Source organism: Bos grunniens, chromosome 9 (assembly GCF_055505025.1).
Source record: "Bos grunniens cultivar Pamir isolate PY7600 chromosome 9, Bosgru_T2T1.0, whole genome shotgun sequence".
Classification (NCBI taxonomy): Eukaryota; Metazoa; Chordata; class Mammalia; order Artiodactyla; family Bovidae; genus Bos; species Bos grunniens.
This window is the reverse complement of record NC_141173.1, coordinates 43,283,842-43,300,234: the sequence shown is the minus strand read 5'-3', so window position 1 is coordinate 43,300,234 and position 16,393 is coordinate 43,283,842.

Genomic DNA, 16,393 nt, shown 5'->3' with positions numbered 1-16,393 from the left:
GGCAACCCACTCCAGTATTCTTGCCTGGAGAACCCCATGGACAGAGGAGCCTGGCAGACTGCAGTCCATAGAGTCACACAGACGCAGACATGACTAAAGAACTTAGCACATGGTCTATGCATGGACCATGGTTCCCGACTGGTGAAATGGGATCATTATAATGGTAAGGATTGAAGAAGGTGCTGGCTGCTTTTGATGGCATTGTAACACTTGATTAAAAAAATGTTTGGGATACTTTACTGCCAACTTAGAGCATGCTGGGAAAGCCAAGGTTCTCTGTGGCCACCCGTGACTCTCATCGCCTGCGTCCATGGTGCAAATTGTGCTGAAAATCAGCCCTGAGATCTGATCATGGTAGAGGCAGAGTTGCCAAGGACACTGAGTGGACAGCCTGAGGTTTCCTGCAGCTAATCCACGGTTCTAAAAGTGACAGAGTGGGACCCTGAGATTTGGGATGGAGACATTGACTGGAAGCATCTGGGAATCTTCAGCCCCCCAGTTTTCCTTAGTTCTCCAGGTCAGCAGAAGCAGACCCCTCTCACTGAACAGAGGGGTTCCCTTTGCCTGGAGACAACGTAAAGTCTTCCTCTGAAGCCTCACAAGCTGGTCCATGGACTCTTCGAGATCTGCCCCCTCCCCCTGACCTCACTCCAGGCCCTGGCTGCCTCCGGGTGGATTGCCAGGGGCAGGGCTCAGCAGAGCTAAGTGAGGACACACAGCCCTGCTTCAGGAGGGCATGTTCACACGCCATGTCATCCGGGACCTGGTGAGCGTCTGCTGGCAGAGCAGCGAGTGCACACGTGACTGTGAGTCTGCAGAGGTGGGACCGATGAGAGCAGACTCTAGCCAGACAAGGAGGACTCCATCGACGTGGGTCACTCACCAGTGCCACGGGATTCAGTGTGCTGGCAGGGATGTGAATCCTGAGTTTGCTTGAAACTTACACACCACGAGGGTCTACAGTAAAGGATAGAGCACATCGGCTGGGAGTGCTGTGTGAATGTGTAAGAGTTGTTGAGTGTATTTTGAGTGTGTGAGTGTGAGCTCGTGTGCTTCTACTGAGAGGAGGCTTTATCCTTGCCTTCCTCCAGGTGGGCAAGGTGACAAAAACCAAAATTTCCCTTCATTCTTGTGCTTGGCATTTTGACAGCTTTTGAGAGGTTTATATTCATAGTCTCTGAGAGAAGGGAAAAGGTCCCCCTAGACTGAGGACAGGGGTTTGTGAGCTGGTTCTAGCCTAGGACAGAGGTCTGATCAACAGACCCGGTGACCAGCCTCGATCCTCATGGAGAACAAAGGCCTCCCAGAGGACAGAGCACCTCGGGGCGTGCTCATCTGGCCCTCCAGATGCCCACAGAGCAGGGTGGGTGGAGGAATCAGCCACGTGTTCATGTGAAGCACCCAGGGCTGACCTCGACTCTGAGCAGGAACCGAGGGGTGCCCATACCTGGCCTGCTCCAGCTGGAGCTCCACAGCTGCCCTCCCAGGCCCCGAGCTCGCTAAGGCCCTGCCTGGGAGGTTGCTGCAGGCTTGGGTTGCATGCTGGGAACTGGCCTCTTGGAGGGGCCGCCGCCCAGCTGCATAATCAAACATTAGGAGCCCAAATGAGAAATCACAGCTTAGAATTACATCCAGAGCCTCCACCAGCTTCTCAAGTCATAAATCAAAGTCAGTTCTCTGAGAACCATGGGTCATGGGGCCCTCAGGGCACCTCACAAAAGAGCGATTTCAGCGGCAGTCAGAATGCAAGCAATGGGTAGGAAACCAGGCGACAACCCACGGGGCTCAAATCCTTCCTGTCTGGGGAGAGAGGGGGTCTGTGTCAGTAAAAGGGGAGGGAGAGAAGCCCAGAGCACTTGGTCCTGGCCTTTCCCAAAGCCCAGCGCCCCTCTCCAGCTCTGTGCAGATGGAGGCCCATGGGGGACTCTCAGAGCTTTACTGGATGCCTCTCTAAAGTGTCTAATTTTAATGAAGAAATCTTTCATCTGCCGTCCTGTTTCCAGGAGACAAGTTTGGAAGGAATTTTCACAAGTCACTGAGGCCCTTGGAAGAGTGTTTGCGGGTGGAAAATGTAAGGCAGTGAGACTTGCAGAGGGATGGGCTTGCTGGGGTGGGGGCAGAGGAGGCAGAGGAGGAAGCAGAACACCGAGAAAAAGTACTCCGAGAGCCAAGAGGAGGAAGGATGCAGAGGTGCAACCAAAAGGCGAAAGAGTTGGACTGGAGATGTGTAAAGAGTCATTCAGCCAGAAAACACAAAGTCCCTCCCAGGGGAAATCATATGCAGCGCCAAGAAATGCTGGGGACCAGAGGATGCGTGGGAAGGGGTGGGTGAACGGAGAAAGGGTGGGAGGGAACGTCATCCACAATGCAAGGAGGCAGAGAGCCTCCATGTGTAAACATAACACACCCCACACACACACACTCCACACACACACCACGCCCCAGAAAAATTCTCAAATTCATACCCTCTGGAGCTTTTTAAGCCAAAAGGAAAAAAATCAACCAAACAAAATAGCTGAATTGGAAAGTGGAGCAGTGTGGCGAGGGCATAGCAGGTCGGCTGGGTTGCATCTGTGAGTGTCGGGGAGGGGCTGAGACACAGCCATGCCCCTCTGGAGATGAGGCTGAAAGGGCTCCACTGCCTGCTCTGGCAGCAGCTCCCGCCCTGCATTTTGCATGGAGGAAACGGCTCCTCTCGCCTACATCTCTCCATCCCACAGTGCCTCCCAACAGCTGGAGGACACACTCGCCAGGACCCCGCCTCCCAATTCACAGGGGATGTGACGCCATCTTGGTAGGAGGTCAAAGCAGACGCCAACATCTTTAGCACCACCTGGTCCTTCCCCAGGCCTGTGGGGAAAGCGATGGGTGAGCCTGTATGAATGCATGCAGAGGAAATTTGGCAGATGAGGCTCTGGGATTTAAACATCAGCAAGAGCCAAGGGTGGGGAGGTGTGAGGAGACAGGGAGACAGAGCTCAGAGCCCTGGAAGTGAGAGCTGAGGGGGGTTAATGGAAGTGGTTTTGTTGAGGCCAAGTGGCTCTCCTGGATCACTAAATCACTGCAAAGTCTCCTTCAAGGCTGATAAGCACTGCGACCTGGAATTGGCATTGACTTAGCCAGGCTCTTACAAGCCTGTGAATTTACTCTCAGTGGACTCGAGAGTGTGTTTCCTTCAGCTGGTGGTGAACAAAGGAGCTGCTTCCTACCTCTTTCTGATTTACACTCCACACCAGCACCAAACAATGGGTGAGCAGGGAAGTGGCAGGCTAGCACAACTATAAAGTATTTGGATGAAAGCATCAGTCTGATTTGCACACAAACAGCATTTTCAATGTGCTTCTGTTTACCCTATTTCTGCTAACGAGATACTACTTGTAGATGCAAAATTTCAAGGATGTTATCTTCAGCCTGGAGAGAAAGAAACTGTAATTTGCAGCTTTTGCTAAGTGATAACCTTATTAAGTAATGGGATTCGCTGATTAACTGCTGCTAACAAAACATCCTTGCCAAACCTGTTAGTCTGAAACCGGCAACAGAGCTACTGTCAGATCCACTTATTCTTCACCTCCCAATCCCGGGGGATTTTACAGAAATATTTAAATAGCCCTTGCCTCTCAATAGATTTTTTTTTTTTTATTGCTTCCACTAATAGGTTAACAATAAGTTACCAGCTACTCCTAGATGGATTTTTGAATCAACCTTGGTGAAGAGTTCAAGGAGAAAAGTAATTTTCCTTAAAAAATGATTTTTTTTTAACGAAAGGGGTAATTGGAAAATGTGCAAGTTCATTGAGCACTAAAATGAATGGAAGTTCTTAGCCATCAGTAGGCAAGCTGTGTCCGCCCTCAGTGTGACGGTACTTTACCTTCCTGCAGTGGAGCAGTATCTCTCTCACAGGAAACTCTCTTTTCTGGTAACTTGTCTGAGAAAAATCAACTGCATTCTGTTCTTAAGAATAACTTTCCCTTGTCGATCCTTAAGGAGAGACCCTGACATAGGTGGTCATCTTGGTCCCAGCTAATTAAACTCCTCTCTTCTCCTCAGGGCCCCATGGGTTTCCCACCAGCTCAGGACTCTCAAGATCTTGACAGGAGAATCTAGGCACACATGGTCTTTCTGCGACCAAGCCGCAGGCTCAGGGCGGCTGGAGTGGTCAGGGTGAGAGTGGGAACGTGGACCTTGGCTAGTCTAACACCCTTGGGGTCTGGAAAGTTGAAGTCATTTCCCCAACATCCGCAGCTGGTCGGTGGGAAAGTCAAAACTAAAACCCAGGCTGGGGTGGCTTCTGGTCCAATCTACTGATGAAATAAAATCCATCTTTTATGGCAAGACAAAAATGTAAATAAAATGTTTCTCTGCCTGCTTGGGTCTCCTCCTTCTCCTTTAGGTGTGTTTGTGCATTTGCATTACCCAGACCTCCTTAGGGGATGACGTTCCTTCTTCATTTCATAAAGGGCTGTGACGACCCACTGCCTGCTTTGTCCGTGCAGCTCTGGATTGTGCAATCTGTCAGAATGTCACTGGATGCATAACCTTTTATCTCAAAAACTTACTGTTTTGACCTCTAATGGACAGACCGGTCTTCAGAACTTCCTGGATTATAATATGCAGGTTGGCTTGGATAAAAATTTTCCATTTCTCCCTTAGATTGACTACTGATTAATTTTTTTCATTAACAATATCTTCTGGCCCTTAAGAAACAGAGAATGAGGCAGGGTCTGTGCGTGCATGTAGACGCATTCAGGGGTTTACACGCTGACACGCCAGCTTCAGACCTGACCATGCACACCTGCTACACTGATCCTGCCCTGCAGTGATGTCTGCACATCATGTAGCTGTTAAAATCTCAGGCAAGATGTATCCCTCCGTCGTGAAGTTCCCTCCTTCCTTTCCAGGTCTGCAAGCATTCAGCTGGTCAAATCTATGTTCAGATTTGACAGAAAAGCATATAGCATTTATTTCAGGATTTCTTCTCCACATGGACAGTTTATAATTAGGATACTACAGTTGGTACAAAATAAGAAAAAACTAGTCATGGAAGGTGGGTTTTCAGAGCTTTCATCTAACAACTGGGGAAGAGCAGGCTCAGGGAAGGGATCCTTAGGACCTGTGTGCCTGGGTTTTCTTGGGGTGGCTCAGGGGCTCATGGACATGTGAGAAAGGCCACTAGCTTGGTCCTGGACTGGAGGAGAGAAGGGAGAGATGAGTTTGAAAATGGTTGTGTTCGAGGCAGGGCAAATAGTAAGGTTAATATTTTCAGAGGCTATTAAGTTTTAAGCAAACCCATGGCAGATAGCTGGAGAAGGCAATGGCACACCATTCCAGTACTCTTGCCTGGAAAATCCCATGGACAGAGGAGGCTGGTGGGCTGCAGTCCATGGGGTCGCTAGGAATCAGACACAACTGAGCGACTTCACTTTCACTTTTCACTTTCATGCATTGGAGAAGGAAATGGCAACCCACTCCAGTGTTCTTGCCTGGAGAATCCCAGGGACGGGGGAGCCTGGTATGCTGTCATCTCTGGGGTTGCACAGAGTCGGACATGACTGAAGCGACTTAGCAGCAGCAGCATGGCAGATAGTGGGAGAAGGCTTTGGAGATTTGCACCCCAACCCTTCCCAAGAGCTGTCCCCAAACCTTTCTTGCTGGCTTTATCCAGCCCAGAGAACACTGACATGAGAGGATCCCCCATCCCGGATTGTTTCATTGAGAACCACGTTGCCCTTGTCAGGGATTATTGCAAAGTGCCAGGGATGGGTGGGAGGCCTCTGGGCAGGGAACTGGCCACTCAGGGTGAGGGCTGGATCAAAAACCAGGAGGAGCCATGACCCCTAAACAGCTACAACCAATGGGAGTAAACAGCCTGGAACAAGGATTCCAGATTCAAAGGACGCTGTTTGAGGAGCTGTCCAAGCATTGCAATTTTAATCTTCCCAACTGTCACAGGAGGCAGCCCTCTTGTCTCTGATTACTGACCTAGAAGAAGATCCTGGTCTGAGATGACCCCTGGGGGACCCTCACTTTGAGCCTCCGACCAGATCGAGTTTTCCTTCCCTGCCCAGGGGCTGCCCGGTTGTAGTCATGAGCTGAAATTAGAAGATCCGGGGAGATATGAAGTGTACTCAGCAGAGACCCGCAGGCTCCTGTAACAAGTCCCTCCTGTACAGTTGTGGGGCTGGGCCTCAGGCAGCCGGTGGGAGTGGCTTTCCAGACAGCTGTGAATCAGGCCTTTGGGGTCTTGGCTGGCAACAACCTTCATCTGAAAGACTTTTCCTTGTTAGCCACTTACAGGAACTAGTCCTAATGTAATAATAATGAACATTAAAAAGTTGATCAGATAAAATATACAGAGGCTCATAGAAATTCCATTCTTTATTAAAAATACAGAAATACTTTTTACAGCATGAACAGAAAATACTGCATTGTCTTGGAATCTTAGGATTCAGAAATTTTATTGAATCAGTCCCAGGTCAATGATACACTGTGCTAGAAAAAAAAAAAAAAATACTGCATCAAAAATGGGGGGAAAAAGCACCTGAAAAATATTAAAATCATTAAGGCCAGTAGTGTTTATGTAATGAAACTGTACATATCTATCATGTACCTGTAGTGACCATTTAAGGGAATACATTAAAAACAGACCCCTAAATAATGAAAGAATTGTCAAAGGCAAAGAGTTACAGATAATCAAAAGGTTTTGAAAAATTTAAAGCACATTTTGATATGGTGTCTCACATAACAGTCTATTTGTTAATAGTCCATTTGCACTGTACGCTGTAACAAATAAGCATATCAGCTCACTCCTGAATGCAGTTCATTGGAGCCTGCACATTACAAGTAAGAGAAAAACTGGAAATATGTGCGGTAAAAAACCATGTATGTTCATACACAGATAATGCATCTGTATGGACAATGTGTGATGAAATTAAACTAGAGGATAAATAACTTTAATAAGATCTACACCTTGAGGCACATGAGGAATAAAATTCATGTTCTTTCTAAGTTACGGACACAGCATCTTTTCTCCCCACGTGTTTTTGTACCTTAGTGTAATGCTTATTGCATTTAACCTAGTTATCTTATGTTTGCATGCTTTGCAAACCGAATTACAGAACCAAATTGCCTATTACAATTTCCCATCATGTGACACAACTACACAGGAACACTTTGAGGTGAGAGGATTGTCCCAATGTCAGGAAACACTGATTGCATCATGCTCGCAAAGAGCAAAAATTAAGGAGCCGCTCTTTCCCCAGATAATAGAGTCTACTGCTCTGTCTAATGTAAATACTGTTCCCCATTACAATGAATTCCATTCACTGATTTCTGGTCTGCAAATTTAGATCCATTAGTATTTTAAAAATAAAAAAGCCAGATCCTAAGACAACACCATTTCCTAATCGAAGCTCTGCATTCCTTGCACACTTCTAAATAAAGCAGGGAGTTGAAGTAATGTTCCAGAATTAACTTCTAACCATAAAAAGTAAAAGCACAGTGGATTTTCAAGTAATTAGAGTATCTGCATCACACTCACCAGGCCCTTCTTGCACACATGCCTCGGCACAAGCAAATGCTGTAAAAATTTCCATCATCCAGTAAATGCTGGATGAACTTTGCCTCAAATTTACAAACTCAATCACAAGCACTCATGTGAACATCCATGTAAACGCACCCTTTCACAATCTTTAATTAGAAAGGAGGAGAGACCATCTAGGTTGAGAAAAGGGACGGAGTCAACCCTGTTTCTCTCTTACTGAGATGAGGGGATGGCCTATTTTCACCTTCATTAAAAGCAGAACTTCACCAGAGAAAGTGAGCAGCTGCAGTCAGTCCCCCAGGTGGAGAGAGCAGAGGGTCCCCTGTGTTGGCATATTGAGGACCAGACACAGAATAAGGAGGTGGAAATGTGAAATTAACTAAGGCTGAGTTGAAAGAAAGAATCTGAATATAAACTCCTCAGCTTACCAAACAAAAGGCACAACATTTCAATCATCATCATTCAATCTCGAGAGTTTAGTACACAATGATTTCCACTTACTCAGAATTCCTCGTTATTTACCTAGAGCCTTGTCAGATAATCACAACCTAGCATAGTAAAACACAAAACTTTTAGCCTCACGATGCTTTGTGATGTTAAAACGGACCTTATTAAAAAGTTTTCACTGTCAATGTGGAGAAAAATTTGCAACAGAATACAATTATGATGAAATGATTTTATTTCATCTATTTATTTAGTTTTCATGTGTATGGAATAAAAAGTCAATTTATCTACGGATGTACTTTTAGTATAAAATCTTTGTATTAATAAAATTATTTTATGTATATACAGGAAAGAAATAATCTAATCAACCAATAATTATAAAATGAAAATATACACTATATAAGACAACTGCTATTTCAAAAGATCTGGAGGATGAGATAAGAAGAGCTCATTTTTTAAAATCCTCATGTGATCCAAGATATAGCTGGAAGTTGACAGAAAATTAAGTACTGTGACTTAGTAAACAGTGGAGAATGAAAGAAATCAAAGTTCTCCAAACTCTTTCACATTTGAGCAGAGACACTTTCGGTTCCTGCGGAGGCAAACAAGTTTGATTTCTAGAAAGACCTTGAGCAGGTATGACAGTGTTAGATAAAGGCCAGGAACAGAGCATCCTTGTTCCAGAATTTTGCTGCCTTTCTCCCCCGTCGAAACCACATTTTCCTTTGCGAAATATGTCATCATCTTCCCCTACTGAGACACAAGCCCCTTAACACTGCACACATCTCAGCAGACTTGTAAAATGCCTAAAAACAACCCTCACCCTAGAAGTGCCTCTGATGTAGGTCATTGTGCCTCACCTCTGATCCTGGCTGCCCTCCTCATTTAAACGGAGACCCTGGCCTGGTTTTGGTCACTGGGAGGTGCAATCCGTGCTCAGCGGGTCTGGACAGAGCTACATGTTCTATGAAGAACAGTAGCATGGACAGCATTGCTTCTGGAGGGCAGAGTGACTCCATGCAGGCTACAGGAGCCAGCACCGCTGGGAGAAACAACTCATGCTTCTCAAGAGGCGTGTGTGTCCCAGCGGCTCCAGGTCACTTGGCTCTGGCCTTTGAGGCTGAATGAGGAGGGACAGCTGACAGGGTGGGCACTAGGGCCGATGCTGGGCGAAGGCTGAGGAGGCCTAGGAGGGAAATGTCAGGGCGAATCCAGAGTGAAGCCATTAAAGGGACAGGACTCTTGTTCCCAAACTCAAGGACAGACTGAGAGGGCAGGACCTTGAAGAGTGGAATGAGCAGGTGGAGATTGGGCCGGAAGCACCACAGAGCTGAGGAATGTTGTAGGTGGCTAACGATGGGATGGTGGGAGGCAGGCAAGGGCCAGGATGGCCCAGTTAGGCAGGGAAGAGGTTACTTGTTAATTCTTTATTTCCCTCTCCATTTCTCCTCTCTCTCCCCCAAGGCACTGGAGCGGATGGAATGGAGAAAAACAGAAAAGAGGAAACAAAGGAAACACAGAGGCAGAAAGAAAGAAAGAAATGGAAAGTAAAAATAATGAGAAAGGGTATCACAGTGATACTTCAGTGGCTTTGAGGAGGAGCCATAGGACTGATGCTGAGGCTGAAGCTCCAATACTTTGGCCACTGATGGGAAGAACTGGCTCATTGGAAAAGACCCTGATGCTGGGAAAGATTGAAGGTGGGAGGAGAAGGGGACGACAGAGGATGAGATGGTTGGGTGACATCAATACCTCGATGGACATGAGTTTGAGCAAGCTCTGGGAGTTGGTGATGGACAGGGAAGCCTGGCGTGCTGCAGTCCATGGGGTTGCAAAGAATCAGACACGACTGAGTGACTGAACAACCACAATGGGCCAGTGAGAGAAGAGAATGAGAAAACATCTAGACAAGGTCAGACAGGAGGAGAGGCAGAAGCTGGAAATCGTAAAACAGAATATGGAGGAGCCAACAGCCCCACTGGCCTTTGCTGGAAGTAATATCTGTAAATGCCTTTGAAGGACATCTGGATCCCACTTCTTTTCCAGATGAGGAGATAGGGTATGAGGCAACTCGGAGGGCTCATTTCTTCGCACTGCACCATAATCTGCCTCCAGAATGGTGAGAACCAGTGGGAGAAGGCTCTCCCCTGGAGGTGAGCCATCCAGGTGTCCCCCAAGGCTTCTTCCTCCCAGTTCCCCTGCCACTTGGGGCTGTAGGGACAGTCACAAGATCCTGAGCTTACGATGCCTAGAGATACAGCGGCGAACTACAAACGAGCTTTACAATGAACATGTTGAATGTTCATCCAGGTGATGTTGCCCTCCAAAGCAGTCTCTGCGGTGCAGCTCCTTATACTGATATATTCAAGTTAACAAATGAGTTGTGGCTGTTATTGTTCAGACCATCTGCATCCAGTAAGGAAATGTGAGGAAAAGACGAACTGATGAGTATGGAGACACACTGACATCTCAAGTCGATCAGCTGTGCTGCTGTGCAGACATGAACCCAATCCCTTTGACTCCAGAAAGAAAAAAGAATCCACCCTCAAGTGACGACAATGGGCTTTCCACTTTGACGAGAATGTGTTCTAGCTTCTAAAGATGACCCCCAAAAGAGATGCACTAGAAATATTCTAAGCAATGACAACATCCTTGGGACACATGCTCAGGCTTTTGAGCTGATTTCTTTGAAAGTGAAACACTCCAAAATTTGGTGTGGTTGTGGGGAAAAAAAGTCTGTCACGTAGTTCTATTTTCAATGCTCCTGTGTAACTATGTGGGAGAGACAGAAGCCCCTGATCTCTCCAAATCAGCTCTCAAGGGTAAAGACGGGTGAAGAGTGAAAAGGCAGGAGAAGGTGGTCCCCTACCACCTCCTGTAGGGTGTGCCTTCCCAACCGGGCCACCACCAAGAGATGACAGAGTGGCTTGTGGGGGGCTTGTCAGCTCTGCTGACCTGCCCTCTCCACAGTCAGCAAGGCACTGGGAGTGCAGGGCTCAGCGGACATGCCCTCTGACTCCCGGGGACCCTGACTGTCCTCGAGTGATTAACCAGCCCATGGAAACCCTACTCAGTGCTGAGAGCCATCATGGACTAGGAAGGAAAAGATGTCTTAATAGTAAAGCTGGAAAGAGTCTATTGTTATTCTCTGATACTTTGAGTAGCACATGAGGCCACTGAGAATGTGAGATCCTAAGACGAAAAGAGGAGTGAGATGGAGTTTACAACTGAGGGTCTGACCTCCCTGAGCGTTTGGGAAACTAGAGGAAACGAAAGGCTTCAGCTCTTCTTTTGGCCTCCGCCCTTCAGCACTTCTCCTTTCAGTAAAGATATGGTGTCCCAAAAGGAAATCAGTGGCTTTTTTGAATAAAATATGAAAACTAGTCAAGCATTCCTGCTTTCAGCCGATGAATATTAATGAGGTACCTTTTATATGGCAGGTGCCACGAGGCAAGCTGCTGGATGGTAGCTACTTTTTCCAAATACCAAGTTTTAAATATTTTCAGAGAATCTGTTCCATTATCTAGAATTTTATCTCAGCAAACTACATAATCTACATGTTACTTTGGGATCTGATTTCTAAATCATTGCTCGATAGTTCTCCTGAATAAGAACGCTCTAGAAAGCAAAAGCTCCCTTTTGCAATCCCTTTTCATACCTTCCTCAATTCCCACCTCTTATTGCACAAACTCACAAATACACAGTTGCCAGGGCATGCACACACAAGCTTGGGCTTGGCGTCATAAACTCCATCACTCTTGCTTAAATTCACAACAGACCTTGTTTTTGTCTAAACTAAAGCTTCCTTAGTTTATTACATCACCAGCGAGTACAATTAAGAGGTAGGACCTCCACGTCTTTTCCAGTTTTTGAGGAACATGGACTTACAGATTTGTTCATGCAATCTTTTCTAACTCACATGCTTATGTGACCACAGCCAGATTTACAACTACAGTAAAGATTCTCCCAGGACACCCTTTTCTGTGTGTGTGAGGCCGCAAGAATTTCGATAGTTTTTCCTGACAGGGCTGATGAATCTGATGGCCATGACCTATCTAAGTCCCCCATTTATACACACTGTCTGCCCCTCTACGCTAATATAGTGGGGCTGGGGCCTACTTGCCAATGTCAATTTGTATTATAGGTGTGGTTACTGCACGGACAAGCTCCGTTGAAAAGAGAAAGATTGCAGAGTTGGCTTCGTCTCAAACGTCTGTGTCTGATTCACAGACATCTGTGTCTCCCTGAGAAATAACGTTTTCACAACCAGAGCCGTCCAACAGAGAAATAAGCCACTTCCTATGGGACTGAACTCCCCCTAAGGGGAAGTGGTCAGGCAGAGCCATTTCTCAGGGGTGTAGGGAAGGCATTCCAGCATTGGAGGGGGAGGTGGGGCCCACCTGAGGTTTGAGGATGCTACATTTATGGTGGAGGTAGCCTCCGGTCACATATGCTTACTGTAAAATGACACCCAGCGAGGGTCTGCTATTTCATAGTGAGCTGCTTGGAGAAGCAAGGCTTTGGTTGTGTTCCAAAGTAGGATCCAATAGAAGGCGTTTGTGTTGGCCTTTACAACACGCATCTGATATGGGGAACAATACAAAGGCTCAGGCCATGAGGTGGAGCTACAGAGCAGAGAACGGTGGGCCGGCGGCCCTGAGCAGGTCTGAGTGGTACGTCTAGACCCTTCAGAGGGAAGATGCCCACACTGTCTGCTGTCATCACTTCATCCACTCTGAGCAGCTCTTGGCTCTCAGATGCATCTCCATTCCTCTCGGGCCTCGTCTGCTGATGGTGGCCCGGTGGGGAAGGCACAGCCCACATGAGGTGGACAGAAGACCACCTTCCACTGCGTTTTTCAGTCTTTACTCTGTATTCACTCTGGGCACCATGCACTGACCTGCAGGAAGGTGTCACTCTTTAGCTCTGCTGGCTGTGTTTCCTCTGGAGGAGATCAAGCTCATGGCTGAGAGGGAGGAGAATCCCAGGCTCTCTAGATGGGACTTGAAGAGCACAGGTCTGCAGGCCTGTTCAGAAGCAGAGAGTCAAGGAAAAGTACACCCTCCTCTAAAAAAAATGCTTTGCCCAGAACTGCTTCTAAGTGAGGGGAATTTCCTGCAGCCTGGGAGAGCCGGAGTGAGCGTTCTTCTCAAGTTCAGCGATTTGGTGAAGTCCGTGTGTGATAATACCACTGTAACCACAAAGGAATTCACCACAGGAAGTGTCCCAGCTGTTGCTTATTAGCATTAGAACAAATTACACAAAGCAAATTGTTAGCAGACATGTTTCCATAATATTTAACTGGTGGCAATAAATAAGAACGATTCTCTTTCAAGTAAATGCTAGATTTCAAAAAAATCCAGCTTCCAATTGTCCATGAAGGAATCGTCTTCGATTAGGATAAAGGTTGGAGGGAAGGGCACCCTGGAAGCGGGGGCTCCCAGCCCTCTTCCTGGGGCAGTGTGGCCAGGAGTCACGTGAGAGGAGCCGCTGGGGTGACGTCACGAGATGGGAGCAGGACTCTTTGTACCACTAGGTGGCTGACCATCTGCGGGGCTCAGCACCCGTCTTCTCAGCACAGTCTTCCCCTGCCACCGGGGCTGTGGCAAGACTACAGCAGGGTTGTGTTAATTCTTGGGAGTGTGTTAGTAACTACAAATAAACCTTGCCCACAGACAGGTGTTCATCCCTCTGCTTAACCAAAAATCATCTCCTCCTTCCCCATCTTCTGTCTTGTTATCTGAGGTGTAAGGGAAAACAATGAGTCTCTCCTCCTCCCCTAAGCCCATCAGAGAAAAGTTGAAAAAGCACTGGTCAGAGCAAGTATCACAACTCACCTTCTCGCACGGATGGAAACCTGTCTGGTTCTTTAGAAAGAAAACAAAGTGTCTCCATCTTTTGAGACCTTCTGACAATGACTAAATTTGAGTCCCTGGTCACTTTTGGGCATTTCCAATCTTATCTTCAGAGCTATAACAAAATTCTCCTTAAAACAATCTCAGAAAGTAATAAGAAAAATAATTTTAATTAAAAAAGAGAAATATTCCATATTCCATACAGCACATAAATACAAAAATAGGTCCTTGTAGCTGAAAGAGTTGGGCCTGTTAGAGGGGTGTCTGCTTTCTAAGACAGTCACTTTTGGCTTCCTCTCCTCAGTTTCCTCCTCACGTTCGCCAATCTCAACTCAGTCTTCCTTCCCAGTGTATTTTACTATCCTCTTTATTTCTCTTGAGGAGCGTCCCATTCCTTTCTCCTGCTGTAAAGGAAAATACCGGACAGCCCTGCTGCCGGGAAATGATGGGAGTGCGTGGAGCTCTGGCGGGCACCGTACCAGGCGCTCAGGAGCCCAGTGGGCTCCCTGGCGAGGCCTGTCTTCTCAGTCACGGGGAGCAGAGCCTGGGCTGGCTTGGTGCGCCCAGTCAGTGCCTGACAGCAGGCAGGTCCAGAATCCCAGCACCGCCCGCCAGCTGCCTCAAGGGTGCACCCTGCTGCCTGGGGCGGATTCTACCTCAGTGCTACAGAACTGAGAAGGCATTAGAAACAAAGCAAATGCGAGAGCTGATACCTTCCCAGCCACGTTCAAAGGCTCTTCCCACCGCACTGCCAGGAAGTACGCATGTGCCTGCATGCGCGCGCGCACACACACATACGAAATGCACATCTTTCACCTAAAATCTTCACAAAAGGAATAATGTGCTTTATAAAATATTTTAAATGCCTTAGGCAATAAAATTGTCTCAGATTTTTTTTAAGTGTTTAACAGACAAGTATAATTGGAAATGTTTCGAACATGAACGCACACGCCCGCGCACACACACACTCTAATTTGAAATTATGCAAAACTATATCATTATTCACCACAACCTGAAGCGAAGCTACTGCCATAGAATAACAAGTACCACATCTGTACAAGCGCAAGGCCTCCCCCCAAATAAGCTCCCATTTGGATCAGAGCGACACACATGGCCTGACTCTGTAAGGTCCATGTAGCGGAGATGGCCGGCATGTTTTACATTTGCTAAGCTATTTATCTGCCTGGTTTGACAAGATTTTTGAAAAGGGTGAAAATTAATTATAATTGCAGGATTGACGACAATAATTTGGCCAGCTAATTGCATCTCAGTGTAAAAACAGGCAAGGAAGAATTTCCTCCCTGGGTTATTCTCTGATGTGGCAGCATTCATTTTAAGAGTAATGAGATTTTTTTAAAGTCAAACCTTAAATATCATGGCTGCAGCAATCTGTCTTGCTTAAAGTTTAAAGCAAAATAAGACAGCACCTCTGTGAGAGCAGATCCACATGAACATGGACCCAATTTTCTCAAGATGGAAAAATCTCTCTCCCCTGAAAACTCCTCCAAGTGTCTCCTCAATATTGTTTGAGGATGATTTTCACTTGGTGGCACCAATGTCGGTATTTTTGTGCCAAGGGAAGAACTAGCAAGAATGGTAGAAAGTTTGGAAAGTTTCTGTATGAGGTACAGGGCTTCCCAGGTGGCTCAGTAGTAAAGAACCTGCCTGCCAATGCAGGAGATGCGGGTTTGATCCCTGAGTTGGGAAGACCCCCTGGAGAAGGAAACGACAACTTGTTCCAGTATTCTCGCCTAGGAATTCCCATGGACAGAGGAGCCTGGCAGGCTACAGTCCATGGAGTCATAAAAGAGCTGGACATGCCTTAGCAAACAACAGCATACAGGGTATATGTTGATGGAAGAGGCACCACAAGTCTCAGTGGGTTTGGAGTGAGGAACATGGGTTGTGGTGGAATTTTTCTGGATCTCACTGCTTTCATCCTGGCTGTTCTGAATATATACACTCCCCATGGTTTTCTGAGAGAGACTATTTAATTCCAGACCAGCTGTGAGCACTTCACGATGAGCAAACTTAGAGAGACAGAGTCAATTTATTGCTTCAAAATCGTAAAGGCCTGATTCAGGATAGTTTAGTCAGCGGCCGGGACCGACAGACATTCAGCTCTTCTGTAGCCTGATAACTCCAGCTCAGCTTCGTGGGCAGTTTTAGGACATTCTCCTCTGTCCTTTACATTCTCTTCTGTCCCTTCTCTGTCGCACTTTAAGTCAGCCACTGTTTGTGTGTCTAAAAAGGATTCTGCTCTGAGGTGCTTCCTCAAATATCACTCATTAAATGGGTCTAAGAGCATGGCATGGGAGGTTTCTTAGGGATTTTATCCATGGGATTTTTCAGACGAGAATACTGCAGTGGGTTGCCATTTCCTTCTCTAGAGGATCTTCCGACCCAGGGATCGAACCCTCATCTCCTGCATTGGCAGGTGGGTTCTTTACCACTGAGCCTCCAGGGAAGTCCTAGTAGAGGGGTGGGAGGCTGCACTCACCTCCTGCTCTACTCACCGGAGAGACACCTGTCCAGGTTGAATCCTGAGGACGGT